The sequence below is a fragment of the Coregonus lavaretus genome, assembly GCF_964263955.1.
Source record: "Coregonus lavaretus genome assembly, chromosome: 30".
Lineage (NCBI taxonomy): Eukaryota > Metazoa > Chordata > Actinopteri > Salmoniformes > Salmonidae > Coregonus > Coregonus lavaretus.
This window is the reverse complement of record NC_140017.1, coordinates 7450327-7471630: the sequence shown is the minus strand read 5'-3', so window position 1 is coordinate 7471630 and position 21304 is coordinate 7450327.

The following is a 21304-nucleotide window of genomic DNA, read 5'->3' as shown; positions in this document are numbered from 1 at the left end:
GAAACACTCACCATTTTTTTTGGCCATGCTTCAAAGCGAGTTAGCCTGGCGGTTGACTGAAACAAGGAAGAGACTTAAACCCAGCCCCACGTTGGGCGCCATTATGTCGTATCTGATGAGTGGTGGTCATTATTGCTGTCAACAAAGAGTCCGTATATGCTGCATCGTGTTAGAGGCTTTTATTAAAATCACGAGGTTACAGCATAAATGACAGGTGACATGACACCCGGGGAGCGACGCCTCAGAATGGCTACTCGTTCTGCCCCTCCGTCGTTGTTCCCCCCTTATATATAACCTTCCAAGATGTGAGTGGCTCCCTCTACTGTCCAATCCCCGTATCTACACCACACTTCCGGTCTGTTGGATGTGGCGTTACACCTAAAACATTCCCTCTTGATACTAACATAAACACATTCCATTTCTTCATGAAAAACATTTAACAAAGGCATAATCTTCAGATACGATAGTTGTCTACAAACTTGATGATTGAGTTGAAGGCGTGCTTGGCCACGCAGTCATGGGTGAACAGGGAGTACAGGAGGGGGCTGAGCACGCACCCTTGTGGGGCCCCAGTGTTGAGGATCAGCGAAGTGGAGATGTTGTTTCCTACCTTCACCACCTAAGGGTGGCCCGTCAGGAAGTCCAGGACCCAGTTGCACAGGGCAGGGTTCAGACCCAGGGCCTCAAGCTTAATAATGAGCTTGGAGAGTACTATGGTGTTGAATGCTGCGCTATAGTCAATGAACAGCATTCTTAGATAGGTATTCCTCTTGTCCAGATGGGATAGGGCAGTATGCAGTGTGATGGCGATTGCATCATCTGTGGATCTATTGGGGCGGTAAGCAAATTGAAGTGGGTCTAGGGTGACAGGTAAGGTAGAGGTGATATGATCCTTGACTAGTCTCTCAAAGCACTTCATGATGACAGAGGTGAATGCTACAGGGCGATAGTCATTTAGTTCAGTTACCTTTGCTTTCTTGGGTACAGGAACAATGGTGGCCATCTTGAAGCATGTGGGAACAGCAGACTGGGAAAGGGAGAGATTGAATATGTCCATAAACACCAGCCAGCTGGTCTGCGCATGCTCTGAGGACACGGCTAGGGATGCCGTCTGGGCCGGCAGCCTTGCGGGGGTTAACATGCCTAAATGTCTTAATCACATCGGCCATGGAGAAGGAGAGGCCACAGTCCTTGGTAGTGGGACTCGTCAGTGGCACTGTGTTATCCTCAAAGCGGGCGAAGAAGGTGTTTAGCTTGTCTGGAAGCGAGACGTCAGTGTCGGCGACGTGGCTGGTTTTCCTTTTGTAGTCCCTGATTGTCTGTAGACCCTGCCACATACGTCTCGTGTCTGAGCCGTTGAATTGCGACTCCACTTCGTCTCTATACTGATGTTTTGCCAGTTTAATTGCCTTGCGGAGTGAGTAGCTACACTGTTTGTATTCTGCCATATCCCCAGTCACCTTGCCATGGTTGAATGCGGTGGTTCGCGCTTTCAGATTTGCGTGAATGCTGCCATCTATCCACGATTTCTGTTTAGGGTAGGTTTTAATAGTCACGGTGGGCACAACATCACCTATACACTTCCTGATAAACTCAGTTACCGTTTCAGTGTATACGTCTAAATTATTATCGGAAGCTACCCGGAACATATCCCAGTCCGCGTGATCAAAACAATATTGAAGCGTGGATTTCGATTGGTCAGACCAGCGTTGAATAGTCCTTAGCACGGGTACTTCCTGTTTGAGTTTCTGCCTGTAGGAAGGGAAAAGCAAAATGGAGTCGTCGTCAGATTTGCCGAAAGGAGGGCGGGGGAGGTGTCATGTGAATTTCTATCTCTAATTCACCCTAAGCTTGAATCATTACCAGAGGTTGTAAAGCTCTTGTTTTAATCATCAATGATTCAAGGTCCACAATCCACAAGTAATTATCGGTATATTTATTCATGGAGAGCTCTGGTCAAAAACACAAACATACTGTTTTTATACCCCTTGACAAACAAAGGCACTATGCTCCTCCCACCTTTAGGTGGCTTTCTTAAACAGTTCCCGCCTTCCCCCTTGAATGGTTAGTACCGCCCCCTCTGTTAGTGGGTTGACACTACATGATAATTCTAACATTTATACTGTGTTTGGGGTGAAATTCTTTAGTCATTATTCTTAAAATCCAAATTAATCTAACAGGAGGGCCTTATAACCATCCCGGAAGTTCAAATAGCAATGGTCGAGGATTTTAGCAGCGCGAGTACAACAGTCGATATGTTGATAGAACTTCGGCAGCCTAGTCCTCAAATTTGCTTTGTTAAAATCCCCGGCTACAATAAATGCAGCCTCAGGATATGTGGTTTCCAGTTTGTATAAGGTCCAGTGAAGTTCTTTGAGGGCCGTCGTGGTATCGGCTTAAGGGGGGATATACACGGCCGTCATTATAACCGAAGAAAATTATCTTGGGAGATAATACGGTCGGCATTTGATTGTGAGATATTCTAGGTCGGGTGAACGGAAGGACTCGAGTTCCTGTATGTTACTACAATTACACCATGAGTCGTTAATAATGAAACACACACCTCCGCCCTTCTGCTTCCCAGAGAGATATTTATTCCTGTCTGCACCATGAACTGAGAACCCATCTGGCTGGACCAATTTCGACAGAATATCCCAAGAGAGCCTTGTTTCCGTGAAACAGAGTATGTTACAGGCCTTGATGTCTCTCTGGAAAGAAATCCTTGCCCGTAGTTCGTCGACCTTGTTAACCAAAGACTGAACATTAGCGAGTAGAATACTTGGAAGCGGTGGGTGGTGTGCGCGCCTCCTAAGTTGAACCAGCAGGCCGTTCCGAGTGCCTCTCCTCCGCCGGCGATGTTTTGGGTCAGCCGCTGGAATCAGTTCAGTTGCCCCGGGGAGAGCAAACAAAGGATCTGCTTCGGGAAAGTTGTATTCCTGGTCGTAATGCTGGTGAGTTACCGCCGCTCTGATATCCAATAGTTTTTCCCGGCTGTATGTAATGATGCAAAACACTTTCTGAGCTAATAATGTAAAAAATAATACATAAAAAAACAAAATACTGCAAAGTTTCCTAAGAGCTAGTCGCGAGACCGCCATCTTCGTCGGCGCCATTCAATGTTCGATTGGCACTGACTACATCAACATACAAATGGTTTTGCAATCTTGGGAGAAAAAAGAACGTCTAAGTTGCACAGTAATATCGCTATTGCTAAAACTTCATATCGCCACGGGTTACGAGGATTGAGAATTTAGTTCCGGAATCACTCTTTGCGGAGCCCTATTGCTTAACACCTTGGGGCTTGTCCCTCTAGCAGTCCTACCTTCAGACTGCGAAGACGCCAGCAGAGGCTATGTTTGATCTCGGGTCAGACTGCCACACCCCCCAGTCTGACAGGTAGGTTAGGGATTGCGCGCAGACACAGGCACTCAAAAGTACCAGGGCCCATATTCACAAAGCATATCAGAGTATGAGTGATGATTGTTACGTTCCCCAGCAAGAAAACAAAAAATTTCGCTCAAACAGAAGGGGGAAACTAACAAAGAGTCACTGACAATGACCAAAACGAGACAGGTGGGGGTCTGAAAGACACTCATGGAGATGTCCACTGAAAGTTGACTTGCAACAACTGGGACCTAAAAGACACCCACCATGAGCGGCCACTAAATTTGCCCAAAAAGAGGCAAACGAAAAAGCACTGTGCCAGCCCCTGTTAAATATCACATAGTGAAACACCTGACTAACGAGATGACAAGCCAGCATAGGTGTAAAACATACTGACTAATGAGGTGACATCTCAGCAAAAAGTGGGGAGGGAGAAACATCTTTACTCTGTTCAATCAGTTGCTTCCTAGACAGCGAAGTGTCAACTGTAGGGACCCTCTCTTCCTTCAGTGGTCCTACAAACATGCTCATCTTCAGGGTTTTCAAAGGAGAGGTCAACTCAGGAGGCTTACCGAAATCAGGATCACCCATAAACATCTCAGACAGATCGACCATGGTGGGATTGCAGACATCCTCAACACTAGACTTGCTCCCGGCGTCTTTCTTAGACATAGCACATGTAACGGCACATGCTGGGAAAACTCTAGGGTACTTTGCTGAAAACCCATCAGGTTCCTCTACTCTGGGTTCCTTACAAATGACAGGATTTAGCACAACCTTCCCTCCAGCCAAATCATTTCCCAAAATGAATGAAACCCCCTTCACCGGTAGGCTAGGCCTCACTCCAACGACAACGGAACCAGAAATAAGTTTAGACTTGAGTTCCACACTATACAAAATAACTTCCATGCAACCCTTCTACACACCTTGTACTAACACACTGCAACCAGTTGCTGAGATGTCAGACAAAGGCAAAATGGTCTCCAAAATGAAGGATTGGGCTGCCCCAGTGTCTCGCAGTATCTTCACCAACTGCTTAACAAAATTGCCACTCGGCAGAGACATGAACCCATCTGAAACAAAGGGTTAATACACACCTGATCCAAAATCTTGTCTAGGAAATGCACCAGTCCCAACCAGAGACTTGACGGGCTGGAGTGCTCCCACAAGAAGAAACTGCTTTTTCTCTCTCAAACGTGTCATTTCTCACGACAGTAATTACAAACAGGCGGATACGAAAAACCAGTTTTCTGCCAATCCTTATCTTTGGGCACTGTAGAAAATGACAAACCTCACAGTAGGAGATGGCTTCTCTGGATTGCTTTTTGCGTAGGGATAACTACTGGGTGCTTTGTTTGTGAAGGTAGTTTTATGTGTCAACATAAACTCATCTGCAAGGACTGCAGCTTTCTCAAGAGTGAGATCCTTGTGCTCAAATGTAGGTGGCAACCCTTTGGTGAAGGCAATTATTGAATTGATCGAGAAGTATGAGTGTCTTTAAATCCTCAAGGTCCTTGACCTCTTGAGAACCACACCACCGATCAAAAAGACATGCCTTTCACCTTGCGAACTCAACATGGCTTTGTGATTCTGTCTTAAGTAATTTATGGCACTGTTATCTGTATGCCTCTAGGACCAACTCGTAAGCCCGAAAAATAGAAGCTTTAACAGTGTCATAATCTAAGCTCTGGTCAAGAGAAAGCAGCGTACACTTTCTGGGCTTTTCCCACAAGAACACTTTGGAGGAGCAGTGACCTGACGTCCATTTTAGGAATGTGGCAATCCGATCAAACAGTAAAATATACATCCACCTCCTTTTTGTTGAAAGGCAGTACAAGCCGGCTGTTCCGACCAAGATCAAACTCTGTTGAGGGTGCAGGATGGCCTGCCTTGATTCTGAGTACTTCCAGATCTATCTCCCTTTGTCACGCTTCCAGCTCAATCTCTTTTAATCGAATGGCATGCGCATGTTCGTCTAGCTGCACGTTCTCTTTCCCTTTCCTTGTGCTCAAGCTCTAATTTCTGTTGTTCCTATTTTGCCTTTAGTTCTACCTCTCACAGTTGCTTTGCAATGACGAGCCGATTCGCCTTCATACATTTATCTAGCATCTTCCATGTAGGATTTTCCACAAATGCTCCCAACTTAAAGTCCATGGATTTTTTTTAAGCCTGTGTGTTTATGAAACTTTCAAAATGATTCCACCAATCTTATAGCCCCTCAGGGTGGAAGTCAGTGACAGAAATTCTACCCCAAAAGTGTCTTTTGAACACTCAAATATCTGGACACAGAAGAGCTTCAAAGTAGGTGATTAGAGCGACTACCATACTCATGGTAAACAAGATCCTGGATGAGCCCCCATTTTGTTATGTTCCCCAGCAAGAAAACCATAAATGTCACTCAAACAGAAGGGGGAACTAACAAAGAGTCACTGACAACGACCAAAACGACAGGTGGGGTTCTAGTTGACTAGCAACAACAACCGGGACCTAAAAGACACCCACCATGAGCGCCCACTAAATTTTCCCAAGAAGAGGCAAACAAAATAAAACCCCACACCAAACTTACTAACTAACGAGATGACGAGCCAGCACAGGTGGAAAACATACTGACTAACGAGGTGACACTAACGTCCAACCTCGAAATATAAATGGAAAGCCTGTAACATGATCTAGGATCAGTTTAGCCTTTTAGATCATAATGAATAAGATCATATGGACGGATCCTAGATCAGCACTTCTACTCTGAGATGCTTTGTGGATACGGGCCCCGGCAAGAAAAACAAAGCCAGTGAGATGTAAGGGAAAAGGTTGTGACAACTGGCCAAATAAAAGGATACATTCTCTCCAAAGATGAGCCGTCTGCATGTCTCCAGTGGCAGCTGGTAATCTTTCTCCAGACCTGAGAGAGGGGAGGAGTGAACGAGGCAGAGGATTGTAATGGTATATTAGCTATGAGGTTTTGTCTAGAAAAGTAATCTGTTTCCCCGAAAAGTTTGTCTATCTGCTAGAGAAGACCTTGCTACTCTGCTCCCACCTAGTGGCATTTACTGGTACTGCAGTATAAGAATATTACCCAAAATAGGACCAACATACAATAGTGGTACCCTTCATTACAGCAGATTTGACTAAATTAGCATATCACCTTATAATGATGATGACAACCTGAGTTAATTAAACACAATAAGGTCGATGTCCTCGGAAATCGAATTAGCATCATAAAAAAATCCCCATAAAAATCTGTCAGTAAAAGCTAAAGATATGTTTTCTTGCATTGGATGTGTCTCAATCCACCGCATTCGCCTATGTCGCACGTCGTGAAAGGTGACAGAGCTAGAGCGATGTTTGTCAGACCATGAGACATCCCAAAAATTGGTCATCTCACAAAATCGTCTGTAGCGTCCGAATGGTTTGTTCTACAACCCCCACAAGCGTCTTGGGACTCGTCTGAAGTCGGTACAGCCAATCTGCCAACTTCGGTCTGTAGTGTCCGAACATTTCGGGCTACACAATAATATGACCCCTCTGTGGAAAGGTGATGGACACACACAGTGGTTGTTGTGCTCTAAGATGCCAACAGGCCACACAAGGCTCGTCTGAAGGTCCCCTGGTACCAGTTGAGAAAATGAATGGAAGTACAGTGCATTCAGACCCCTTGACTTTTTCCACATTTTCTTACATTACAGCCTTATTCTAAAATTGATTAAAGAGTTTTTCCCCCTCATCAATCTACACACAATACCCCATAATGACAAAGCAAAAACACATTTTTAGACATTTTTGCAAATGTATTAAAAATAAAACACTGAAATATTACATTTACATAAGTATTCAGACCCTTTACTCAGTACTTTGTTGAAGCACCTTTTGTCAGCAATTACAGCCTTGAGTCTTCTTGGGCATGACGCTACAAGCTTGGCACAGCTGTATTTTGGGAGTTTCTCCCATTAGTCACTACGGATCCTCTCAAGCTCTGTCAGGTTGGATTGGGAGCGTCGCTGCACAGCTACTTTCAGGTCTCTCCAGAGATGTTTGATCGCGTTCAAGTCCGGGCTCTGGCTGGGCCACTCAAGGACATTCAGAGACTTGTCCCGAAGCCACTCCTGCGTTGTCTTGGCTGTGTGCTTAGGGTCGTTGTCCTGTTGGAAGGTGAATCTTTGCCCCAGTCTGAGGTCCTGAGCGCTCCGGAGCAGGTTTTCATCAAGGATCTCTCTGTACTTTGCTGCGTTCATCTTTCCCTCGATCCTGACTAGTCTCCGCTGAAAAACATCCCCACAGCATGAAGCTGCCACCACCATGCTTCACCGTAGGGATGGTGCCAGGTTTCCTCCAGACGTGACGCTTGGCATTCAGGCCAAAGTGTTCAATCTTGGTTTCATCAGAACAGAGAATCTTGTTTCTCATGGTATGTGTCCTTTAGGTGCCTTTTTACAAACTCCAAGCGGGCTGTCATGTGCCTTTTACTGAGGAGTGGCTTCCGTCTGGCTATTCTACCATAAAGGCCTGATTGGTGGAGTGCTGCAGAGATGGTTGTCCTTCTGGAAAGTTCTCCCACAGAAGAACTCTGGAGCTCTGTCAGAGTGACCATTAGTTTTTTGGTCACCACCCTGACCAAGGCCTTTCTCCCCCGATTGCTCAGTTTGGCCGGGCGGCCAGCTCTAGGAAGAGTCTTGGTGGTTCCAATCTTCTTCCATTTAAGAATGATGGAGGCCACTGTGTTCTTGGGGACCGTCAATACTGCAGACATTTTTTGGTACCCTTCCCCAGTTCTGTGCCTCGACACAATCCTGTCTCGGAGCTCTGCGGCCAATTCCTTTGGCTTAGTTTTTGCTCTGAAATGCACGGTCCACTGTGGGACCTTATATAGAGAGGTGTGTGTGCCTTTCCAAATCATGTCCAATCAATTGAATTTACCACAGGTGGAATCCAATCAAGTTGTAGAAACATCTCAAGGATGATCAATGGAAACAGGATGCACCTGAGCTCAATTTCGAATCTCATAGCAAAGGGTCTGAATACTTATGTGAATAAGATATTTCTGTGTTTAAAATGTCTAAAAACCTGTTTTCGCTTGGTCATTATGGGGTATTATGTGTAGCTTGATGAGGAAAATGTTTTATTTAATCAATTTTAGAAAAAGGCTGTAACGTAACAAAATGTGGAAAAGGTCACAGGGTCTGAATACTTTCTGAATGCACTTTATACATGGAGACTGTTTAGTGCCACAAATAAGGGGTTAAATACATGTACAAAAATATATATATAGACTGCCATTCAAAAGTTTGGGGTCACTTTGAAATGTCCTTGTTTTCCATGAAAACATACATGAAATTAGTTTGAATAGGAAATATAGCAACATGCATAGGAAATATAGTCAAGGTTAGAAATAAAGAGTTTTAATAGAAATAATAATTGTGTCCTTCAAACTTTGCTTCGTCAAAGAATCCTCCATTTGCAGCAATTAAAGCCTTGCAGACCTTTGGCATTCTAGTTGTCAATTTGTTGAGGGAATCTGAAGAGATTTCACCCCATGCTTCCTGAAGCACATCCCACAAGTTGGATTGGCTTGATGGGCACTTCTTACATACCATACGGTCAAGCTGCTCCCACAACAGCGCAATAGGGTTGAGATCCGGTGACTGTGCTGGCCACTCCATTATAGACAGAATACCAGCTGACTGCTTCTTCCCTAAATAGTTATTGCATAGTTTGGAACTGTGCTTTGGGTCATTGTCCTGTTGTAGGAGGAAATTGGCTCCAATCAAGTGCTGTCCACAGGGTAAGGCATGGCGTTGCAAAATGGAGTGATAGCCTTCCTTCTTCAAGATCCCTTTTACCCTGTACAAATCTCCCACTTTACCACCACCAAATCACCCCCAGACCATCACATTGCCTCCACCATGCTTGACAGATGGCATCAAGCACTCCTCTAGCATCTTTTCATTTGGTCTGTGTCTCACAAATGTTCTTCTTTGTGATCCGAACACCTCAAACTTCGATTCGTCTGTACATAACACTTTTTTCCAATCTTCCTCTGTCCAGTGTCTGTGTTATTTTTGCCCATCTTAATATTTTATTTTTATTGGCCAGTCTGAGATATGGCTTTTTCTTTGCAACTCTGCCTAGAAGGTCAGCATCCCGGAGTCGCCTCTTCACTGTTGACGTCGAGACTGGTGTTTTGCAGGGTACTATTTAATGAAGCTGCCAGTTGAGGACCTGTGAGGCGTCTGTTTCTCAAACTAGACACACTAATGTATTTGTCCTCTTGCTCAGTTGTGCACCGGGGCCTCCCACTCCTCTTTTTATTCTGGTTAGAGCCAGTTTGCGCTGTTCTGTGAAGGGAGTAGTACACAGCGTTGTACGAGATTCAGTTTCTTGGCAATTTCTCGCATGGAATAGCCTTCATTTCTCAGAACAACAATAGACTGATGAGTTTCAGAAGAAAGTTATTTGTTTCTGGCCATTTTGAGCCTGTAATCGAACCCACAATTGCTGATGCTCCAGATACTCAACTAGTCTCAAGAAGGCCAGCTTCTTTAATCAGCACAACAGTTTTCAGCTGTGCTAACATAATTTCAAAAAGTGTTTTCTAATGATCAATTAGCCTTTTAAAATGATTAACTTGGATTAGCAAACACAACGTGCCATTGGAACACAGGACTGATGGTTGCTGATAATGGGCCTCTGTACACCTATGTAGATATTCCATAAAAAATCAGCCGTTTCCAGCTACAATAGCCATTTACAACATTAACAATGTCTACACTGTATTTCCGATCAATTTGATGTTATTTTAATGGACAAAGAAATTGCTTTTCTTTCGAAAACAAGGGCATTTCTAAGTGTCCCCAAACTTTTGAACGGTAGTGTGTATGTGTATATATATGTGTATATATATATATGTGTTTCCTGATCTTTCTTATATCTCTCAGCTTAAGGACAGACACTTCAGAAAAAACTTCCTTTCGATTTTTTTGGGGGACTATCTGTTGTTCGATGTAGTGAATCTGTTATTCAATGCTTTTGTATTGGCTAATAGCAGTAAGTCCAAAAATACTTTTTTTATCAAAAACGTTTGTGTATAATTCTTAAAACAATTCCATATAGCTTTGTAGAACCCTCCCTCCCTCCCCCGGCTTAGACAGGGCTTAGACTCTTATGGGTTCATTAATGATCTAACCTGAGTTAACCAGCCTCATGAACTCCTTAGCATTCAGCTTGTCATCCTGCCAGGGAGAGAGAACAGGAGGTTAAGACTGTCTAAGGGGAGACATTTCTCTTCTATGTTATATTTTGAGATGAGAGAATTCCTGCCACCTCATCAAAGGTCTTCTGTACTCTATTGCGATCCTCTGGCAAGACTGGTGGCATTGACGTTACCTGTGAAGGACACTCGCACGCACACACACACACTGACAGTTGGCTTGCTGAAATGGAGAGCAGTAGTGCAGTAGACGAATGCTTCAGTAAGGTTCAACTCACCATGAGGAAGCCAGTAGAGCAGGTGAAGTCTTGGGTCCTGGAATACAAGGAGGAGCACCATCAGTCTGTTACTAATTATCATCATCAGCATCACCCCATCATCATCATCATCATCATCCCCATCATCATCACCACCATCACCCACCCCCACGCTCCTCTCTGTACTCCAGATTTTTGCAAGTCTTGGAGAAGATGTGGAGGAAGAATTCCGCAGGCTGGTTGGGCCTGTAGGTGGAGGCCAGGATCACGTAGTTTCCCGGGTCCAGACTCACCTTCCTCCACACAGCCCTACGGTGACAAAAGACAAGAAGAAGAGGGCCACAAAAATGGAAGAGGAAAGTGGAAGGGGCAAAAAGTAAGGAACTTGTCTGCCGGCCCTGCATTAAAGAACATAATTGGTTAAAGAAAATTGTGATAAATAAAAGAGTATACCAGTTTCATTTAAGGACCAAAGGATTGACAGCCATCCCATATAGATTCTAAAATAGTTGGGATGATATTTTTGACTTACCGATTCCATGGCATAGTGTTTCTGAACTGATACGCAAAAGGACGCCGGATTCAAAACTTAGAATTATTCAATTTAAATTATTATACAAAATTCTTGCTACCAATAGAATGTTATTTATATGGGGGATACAATCTTCCCAGCTCTGCAGATTGTACTGCGATGAGACAGAATCATTAGATCATTTGTTTTGGCACTGTCCATATGTAGCTTGTTTTTGGACACAGGTCCAGGAATGGCTAAAGGATTGCAATATTTACCTGGAGCTAACCCTGCAGATAGCACTACTGGGTGATCTGAAAAGTCATAGTAAATCGATCAATAATATAATACTTTTAGCAAAAATGTTTATTTTCAATTTACAATCTGTAGAAACACTGAGAATAGAAGGGTTCAGAACTTTTGTAAAACATCACAGTACAGTTGAAAAATATATGGCAAATAGAAATCCAATATGGATGGTGTTAAGAGATAGATGGGAGGTGTTGAATGGAGTTGAAGGATGGGACTAATAACAACTAACAACAACTAATAACAACAAGATAACTAATGTAAATAATACTGTGTCCATTATAAGTATATAGGTTATAGGTTGAGAGCTTTTGTGAAAGAGCACAGTTAGAAAGATATGGCATATAGAAGCAAACTGGATGGACATCATGAAAATGATCGGAGATGTTGATGGGTAGAGGAAGTTCAGGAGTAAAAACAAACAAAATATAATTATTGTAGAATTGACTGTGTCCATAAAATGTATATAGTATGTATAAGCTGGAAGTAGATGCCTAAGCATTGTTGTTCACTAGTTTACTCCAATTAGAGAAGGGGTGGTGGGGTTGGAAAGTAATTGTGATGAGGTGTGAATGACGGAGTCAGGTGCAGGAGGTAAAACACCGAAATCCAGAGTTTATTCAGTGTACATGAATAAAGCGCAGCAAGCGTCAAAACTAAACTAGCACAAGGGAAAAATCCACCTTGGCTACATACAAGGAAAGAGTAGCTCAACCGAGCTACTTACTCTCACAATGAACAATCACTCACAAAGGACAAGGGGCAGAGGGAACACTTATACACAGACTAATGAGGGAATGAGTACCAGGTGTGTGATTGACAAGACAAGACAAGACAAGACAAATGGAGTGATGATAAATGGAGCGGTAGTGGCTAGTAAGCCGGTGACAACGAACGCCGAAACCTGCCCGAGCAAGGAGGAGGGGCAGCCTTGACTGAATTCGTGACAGTAATAAAGGGAAATATATTTTAAAAAATATATTTATACAGCTGAAGTCGGAAGCTTACATACACTTAGGTTGGAGTCATTAAAACTCGTTTTTCAACCACTCCACAAATTTCTTGTTAACAAACTATAGTTTTGGCAAGTCGGTTAGGACATCTAATTTGTGCATGACACAAGTAATTTTTCCAACAATTGTTTACAGACAGATTATTTCACTTATAATTCACTGTATCACAATTCCAGTGGGTCAGAAGTTTACATACATTGAGTTGACTGTGCCTTTAAACAGCTTGGAAAATTCCAGAAAATTATGTCATGGCTTTAGAAGCTTCTGATAGGCTAATTGATATCATTTGAGTCAATTGGAGGCGTACCTGTGGATGTATTTCAAGGCCTACCTTCAAACCCAGTGCCTCTTTGCTTAACATCATGGGAAAATCAAAATAAATCAGCCAAGACTTCAGAAAAAAATGGTAGACCTCCACAAGTCTGGTTCATCATTGGGAGCAATTTCCAAACACCTGAAGGTACCATGTTCATCTGTACAAACAATAATACGCAAGTATAAACACCATGGGACCACACAGCCGTCATACCGCTCAGGAAGGAGACGCGTTCTGTCTCCTAGAGATGAACGTACTTTGGTGCGAAAAGTCCAAATCAATCCCAGAACAACAGCAAAGGACCTTGTGAAGATTCTGGAGGAAACAGGTACAAAAGTATCTATATCCACAGTAAAACGAGTCCTATATCGACATAACCTGAAAGGCCGCTCAGCAAGGAAGAACCCACTGCTCCAAAACCACCATAAAAAAGCCAGACTACGGTTTGCAACTGCACATGGGGACAAAGATCAAACTTTTTGGAGAAATGTCCTCTGGTCTGAGGAAACAAAAATAGAACTGTTTGGCCATAATGACCATCGTTATGTTTGGAGGAAAAAGGGTTTGCTTGCAAGCTGAAGAACACCATCCCAACCGTGAAGCACGGGCGTGGCAGCATCATGCTGTGGGGGTGCGTTGCTGCAGGAGGGACTGGTGCAATTCACAAAATAGATGGCATCATGAGGAAGGAAAATGATGTGGATACAGTGGGGGAAAAAAAGTATTTAGTCAGCCACCAATTGTGCAAGTTCTCCCACTTAAAAAGATGAAAGAAGCATGTAATTTTCATCATAGGTACACGTCAACTATGACAGACAAATTGAGAAAAAAAATCCAGAGAATCACATTGTAGGATTTTTAATGAATTTATTTGCAAATTATGGTGGAAAATAAGTATTTGGTCACCTACAAACAAGCAAGATTTCTGGCTCTCACAGACCTGTAACTTCTTCTTTTAAGAGGCTCCTCTGTCCTCCACTCGTTACCTGTATTAATGGCACCTGTTTGAACTTGTTATCAGTATAAAAGACACCTGTCCACAACCTCAAACAGTCACACTCCAAACTCCACTATGGCCAAGACCAAAGAGCTGTCAAAGGACACCAGAAACAAAATTGTAGACCTGCACCAGGCTGGGAAGACTGAATCTGCAATAGGTAAGCAGCTTGGTTTGAAGAAATCAACTGTGGGCGCAATTATTAGGAAATGGAAGACATACAAGACCACTGATAATCTCCCTCGATCTGGGGCTCCACGCAAGATCTCACCCCGTGGGGTCAAAATGATCACAAGAACGGTGAGCAAAAATCCCAGAACCACACGGGGGGACCTAGAGAATGACCTGCAGAGAGCTGGGACCAAAGTAACAAAGCCTACCATCAGTAACACACTACGCCGCCAGGGACTCAAATCCTGCAGTGCCAGACGTGTCCCCCTGCTTAAGCCAGTACATGTCCAGGCCCGTCTGAAGTTTGCTAGAGTGCATTTGGATGATCCAGAAGAGGATTGGGAGAATGTCATATGGTCAGATGAAACCAAAATAGAACTTTTTGGTAAAAACTCAACTCGTCGTGTTTGGAGGACAAAGAATGCTGAGTTGCATCCAAAGAACACCATACCTACTGTGAAGCATGGGGGTGGAAAAATCATGCTTTGAGGCTGTTTTTCTTCAAAGGGACCAGGACGACTGATCCGTGTAAAGGAAAGAATGAATGGGGCCATGTATCGTGAGATTTTGAGTGAAAACCTCCTTCCATCAGCAAGGGCATTGAAGATGAAACATGGCTGGGTCTTTCAGCATGACAATGATCCCAAACACACCGCCCGGGCAACGAAGGAGTGGCTTCGTAAGAAGCATTTCAAGGTCCTGGAGTGGCCTAGCCAGTCTCCAGATCTCAACCCCATAGAAAATATTTGGAGGGAGTTGAAAGTCTGTGTTGCCCAGCGACAGCCCCAAAACATCACTGCTCTAGAGGAGATCTGCATGGAGGAATGGGCCAAAATACCAGCAACAGTGTGTGAAAACCTTGTGAAGACTTACAGAAAACTTTTGTTATTGACCAAATACTTATTTTCCACCATAATTTGCAAATAAATTCATAAAAAATCCTACAATGTGATTTTCTGGATTTTTTTTCTCATTTTGTCTGTCATAGTTGACGTGTACCTATGATGAAAATTACAGGCCTCTCTCATCTTTTTAAGTGGGAGAACTTGCACAATTGGTGGCTGACTAAATACTTTTTTTCCCCACTGTATATTGAAGCAACATCTCAAGACATCAGTCAGGAAGTTAAAGCTTGGTCGCAAATGGGTCTTCCAAATGGACAATGACCCCAAGCATACTTCCAAAGTTGTGGCAAAATGGCTTAAGGACAACAAAATCAAAGTATTGGAGTGGCCATCACAAAGCCCTGACCTCAATCCTATAGAAATGTGTGGGCAGAAATGAAAAAGCGTGTGCGAGCAAGATGGCCTACAAACCTGACTCAGTTACCCCAGCTCTGTCAGGAGGAATGGGCCAAAAGTCACTCAACTTATTGTGGGATGCTTGTGGAAGGCTAACCGAAACGTTTGACCCAAGTTAAACAATTTAAAGGCAATGCAACCAAATACTAATTGAGTGTATGTAAACTTCTGACCCACTGGGAATGTGATGAAAGAAATAAAAGCTGATATAAATAATTCTCTCTACTATTATTCTGACATTTCACATTCTTAAAATAAAGTGGTGATCCTAACTGACCTAAGACAAGGAATTTTTACTAGGATTAAAACTGAGTTTAAATGTATTTGGCTAAGGTGTATGTAAACTTCCGACTTCAACTGTATATATGTATGTATATGTATTTATGTGTGTGTGTGTGTGTATATATATATATATATATATATATATATATATATTAGATATACATGCGAGAAAAAAACATGCTTGACCTTTGGTATGATGTTCTTACTGTGGAATGCAGAGTTTGATTTTCGCCAGACATTACTGGAACCATGTCATCCAAAAAGTTATACTTTTGAATCATCTGTCCATAGAACGTTCTTCCAAGAGTCTTGATGATCATCCAGGTGCTTTTTGGCAAACTTGAGTCAACTTTTTGGACAAGATGGGTCCCATTATGCCTGGTGAAAACCAAACACTGCATTCCATAGTAAGAACATCATGCCAAAGGTCAAGCATGGTGGTGGTGGTGAGATGGTTTGGGGATGCTTTGCTGCCTCAGGACCTGGACGACTTGCCTTAATAGAAGGAACCATGAATTCTGCTCTGTATCAGAGAATTCTACAGGAGAATGTCAGACCATCCGTCTGTGAGCTGAAGCTGAAGCGCAGCTGGGTCATGCAGCAAGACAATGATCCAAAACATACAATCAAGTCTACATGAAAATAGCTAAAAAGCAACAAATTGGAAGTTTTGGAATGGCCTAGTCAAAGTCCAGACCTAATCCCAATTGAGATGTTGTGGCAGGACTTGAAACGAGCAGTTCATGCTTGAAAACCCACACGTCACTGAGTTAAAGCAGTTCTGCATGGAAGAGTGGGCCAAAATTCCTCCACAGCGATGTGAGAGACTGATCAACAACTACAGGAAGCATTTGGTTGGAGTCATTGCAGCTAAAGGTGGCACAACCAGTTATTGAGTGTAAATAAATGAAATAAATGAAATAAATATGTAATTATTGTGTTATTTGTTCACTTATGTTCCCTTTATCTAATATTAGGTTTTGGTAGAAGATCTGAGAACATTCAGTATCACAAATATGCAAAAGTAGAGAAAAGGGGGCAAATACTTTTTCATAGCACTGTACATATATGCTGGGAGTGTTTGTAGTTGAGGGACCGTGTGGAGGGCTCTGTCCTTACTTATTTATGTATTTTCTCTGGTGGAGGGTTAACGCACTGTTAGTTTAGCGGTACCCACTGTTTTCGTTCAAAGTTAGGGAGGAAGGGGACAGAGTTTTAGTTTTCTGGGGTTTGAACGGCGTGGTGCGGAGGAGACGCTGTCGTTACGGCATGGATTCAGGTGTGTTCCTGAGAATGGAGTTAAGGTGGAGGTGGTTCTGCTCGCGGTCGGCGAACAGGTAGTAGCTGAATTCATACATTCTGCATCCAGAATGAACAAAGCTGTGGTTGTGTTCATGAAAATAGTAAATTTAGTGGGCAGGCTGATTGCTAGTGGAATATTTGTAAGGGATGTGTTGGTGCCGATTTCTCCTCTTTTGACTCCTTCGACAAGGGTTGTAGTTGTGAATCTGCCTCTGTTTATTACGGATGATCAAATCCAGAAAGAGCTGAGTCATTTTGGTAAGTTTGCTATCGGTTTTCGTGTACTGTCGGCAGGTTTTCAGGCAGACGCCATAAAGCATGTTGTTTCATTCCGGAGGCAAGTGTTAATGTTTGTGAACAATGAGCAACAGTTAAATGTGCATTTTAAAGTGAGGCATGGGGAGTTGCTCTATGCGGGGATTGCCAGCACAGATAGTCTGCAGTGTTTTGAGTGTGGGGATTTGGGGCATAAGAGCTTTGCGTGCCCACATAAAGGCCGTAGACAAAGTGAGGGTACAAGCACCAGTGAGGGAAATCGAGGTCAACGTGCAGGGGGCCATGAGACGCAGGAAGCAGAGGCTGGGTCTAGTCATGCTATAGATGGTGGTGTAGCTGAGGCTGGGTCTAGTCATGTCTTGGATGGCGGTGTAGATGAGGCGGGGCCAAGTCAGGCTATGCTAGTGGAGGGTGGAGGAGGGTGTCATGAAGAAGGAAAAAGGGGAGAAGAAAGGAGGCGGGAGGGGAGAGGCTGGTGTGGTCAAAAACACCAAGGAACCTTTGGCTGGTGCTTGGGGGGAGGCCCCGACCAGACAGAAAGGGCAGGTGGTCAGGATGAGAGATGGAGACGAGGAGAAGGAAGGTGTCTGAGGAAGAGGATGATGAGGAGGCTTTCTTTTCAGACTCCTCCTCAATGGGTCCAGAGCTGACAGCCAGTCAGGCAGAGGGGTCAAAGTACACGGTGAGGGAACTGTAAAGTTTCCTGAATGAGACTAAAGGGATCCGGGAAAGTTTGAAGATCAGTACAACACGCTCAGAAAAATGAGGTGCATGGTATCCTCTCACCCAGGAAACGTTTTAGGTTGAGGAAGTGGGTCACAACCATGCGTAAGGGTCTACCTTCAGACGCTGTTTAAATGAATAGTTTTTTTCTAGGACTGGTGCTTTTTGAGCTTTGCTATTGGTCTCTTTCTTTGTTGGCTTTTCTCCCACTTCTTATGGAGACTCTTCAGGTAGGCTCACTTAATATAAATGGCGCCAGAGATGCGGGAAAGAGGAAAATATGTTAAAAAAAAAAGAAGTACAGGTGTTGTTTCTGCAGGAGACGCATAGTGATGTGGTGAATGAAGTCGATTGGGGGCTCTGGTGGAAAGGGGCAAGTGTGCTGAACCATGGAACAAATGTTAGTGCAGGGGTGGCAGTCCTTTTTGCACCGGGTCTGGCCGTAAAAATGTGCTCCTCAAAAGAGGTGTGTAGGGGTAGACTGCTTGTGGTAAAAGCAGAAATTAATAACAGGGGTTTTGTCCTTATAAATGTGTATGCGCCTAACACAGGGAGGGAGAGGGGGCTTCTGTTTGGGTGTCTTAGACAGGAACTCTCACAGGTAGCGCCTGAGGAGACGCTGGTGGTTAGCGGGTACTGGAACTGTACGATGGATTTTACTAAAGACAGAAATGGGGAGGAGCTTCATTTAGGGTCAGTGGGGGTGCTAAGGGACATCATTAATCAGTTTGACCTAGTGGATGTTTGGAGAACTAGATATCCAACACAAGACAGTATACATGGGTGAAGGTCTTTGGGGCTAGGGTGAGTGCAGCCCGACTCAATCCAGGAATCAGAGCAATAGGCTGTTGGGTGCTACCATTCTCCCAGTGGGTTTTTCAGATCACCACATAACCATGGCTCGCCTTGACAGGCATCCTATTGGAAGTTTAATGTAAAGCTCTTACAAGATGCCACCTTTTTCTCAGGTTTCCAGACTTTTTGGGAAAGGTGGGGGCAGCGAAGAGAGGAGTATGAGTCTCTGAGTCAATGGTGGGATGTGGGAAAAGTCCAAATTCGGCTTTGCTGTCAACAGAATACAGCTGTCTCATCCTCAGAGGCTAGGAGCGTATTGGGGGATCTCAAGCATAGTATCAGTGAGGTGGAGGTAGAGCTGGTGGGGCAAGGCAATGTAGGCCTCCAGGCTAACTTAGCTGAATTATGTAGGGACCTGGGCAGTTTTTTCCAGGTTAAAACAAAGAGAGCACTTGTAAGAGCTACGTTTTCCACGCTCAAGGAGATGGATGCTCCCAGCTCCTTCTTCTTTGGTTTGGAAAGAAAGAGCTGTGAAGCCAAGAGTATGCATTGTCTATGGCTGTCTGATGGGCGGGTGACCTCTGTGGTGGGGGAGATGCGGGAGTGGACTGTGGAGTGGCGCAGTGGTCTAAGGCACTGCATTGCAGTGCTAGCTGTGCCACTAGAGATCCTGGTTTGAGTCCAGGCTCTGTCGCAGCCGGCCGCGACCGGGAGACCCATGGGCGGTGCACAATTGGTCCAGCGTCGTCCAAGGTAGGGGAGGGTTTGGCCGGCAGGGATGTGGGTTCCTTTCCCACGGGGGGCCAGTATGAAAAAAAACGTATGCATTCACTAACTGTAAGTCGCTCTGGATAAGAACGTCTGCTAAATGACTAAAATGTAAATGTTTTATACTGAGTTGTATAGGGCAGAACTGTGTGATCCTACAGTACCAGTCAAAAGTTTGGACACACCTATTCATTCCAGGGTTTTTCTTTATTTTTACTATTTTCTACATTGTAGAATAATAGTGAAGACATCAAAACTATGAACTAACACATATGGAATCATGTAGTAACCAAAAAACAAAAAAGGTGTTAAACAAATCAAAATATATGTTATACAGTTGAAGTCGGAAGTTTACATTCACCTTAGACAAATACATTTAAACTCAGTTTTTCACAATTCCTGACATTTAATCCTAGTAAAAATTCCCTGTCTTAGGTCAGTTAGGATCACCACTTTATTTTAAGAATGTGAAATGTCAGAATAATAGTAGAGAATTATTTATTTCAGCTTTTATTTATTTCATCACATTCCCAGTGGGTCAGAAGTTTACATACACTCAATTAGTATTTGGTAGCATTGCCTTTAAATTGTTTAACTTGGGTCAAACGTTTCGGGTAGCCATCCACAAGCTTCCCACAATAAGTTGGGTGAATTTTGGCCCATTCCTCCTGACAGAGCTGGTGTAACTGAGTCAGGTTTGTAGGCCTTCTTGCTTGCACACGCTTTTTCAGTTCTGCCCACAAATTTTCTATAGGTTTGAGGTCAGGTCTTTGTGATGGCCACTCCAATACCTTGACTTTGTTGTCCTTAAGCCATTCTACCACAACTTTGGAAGTATGCTTGGGGTCATTGTCCATTTGGAAGACCCATTTGGAAGACTCATTGTCCATTTGCGACCAAGCTTTAACTTCCTGTGATGTCTTGAGATGTTGATTCAATATATCCACATAATTTCCCTTCCTCATGATGCCATCTATTTTGTGAATTGCACCAGTCCCTCCTGCAGCAAAGCAGCCCCACAGCATGATATTGCCACCCCCGTGCTTCGCAGTCGGGATGGTGTTCTTCAGCTTGCAAGCCACCCCCTTTTTCCTCCAAACATAACGATGGTCATTATGGCAAAACAGTTATATTTTTGTTTTATCAGACCAGAGGACATTTCTCCAAAAAGTACAATCTTTGTCCCCATGTGCAGTTGCAAACTGTAGTCTGGCTTTTTTTATGGTGGTTTTGGAGCAGTGGCTTCTTCCTTGCTGAGTTGCCATTCAGGTTATGTCGATATAGGACTCGTTTTACTGTGGATATAGATACTTTTGTACCTGTTTCCTCCAGCATCTTCACAAGGTCCTTTGCTGTTGTTCTGGGATTGACTTGCACTTTTCGCACCAACGTACGTTCATCTCTAGGAGACAGAACGCGTCTCCTTCCTGAGCGGTATGACGGCTGCCTGGTGCCATGGTGTTTATATACGGCCCTGTATATGTGCTTTTTTGAGCAGGGGGACCTTGCGGGCGCTTCAGGATTTCAGTCCTTCACGGCGTAGTGTGTTACCAATTGTTTTCTTGGTGACTATGGTCCCAGCTGCCTTGAGATCATTGACAAGATCCTCCCGTGTAATTCTGGGCTGTTTAAAGGCACAGTCAACTTAGTGTATGTAAACTTCTGACCCACTGGAATTGTGATACAGTGAATTATAAG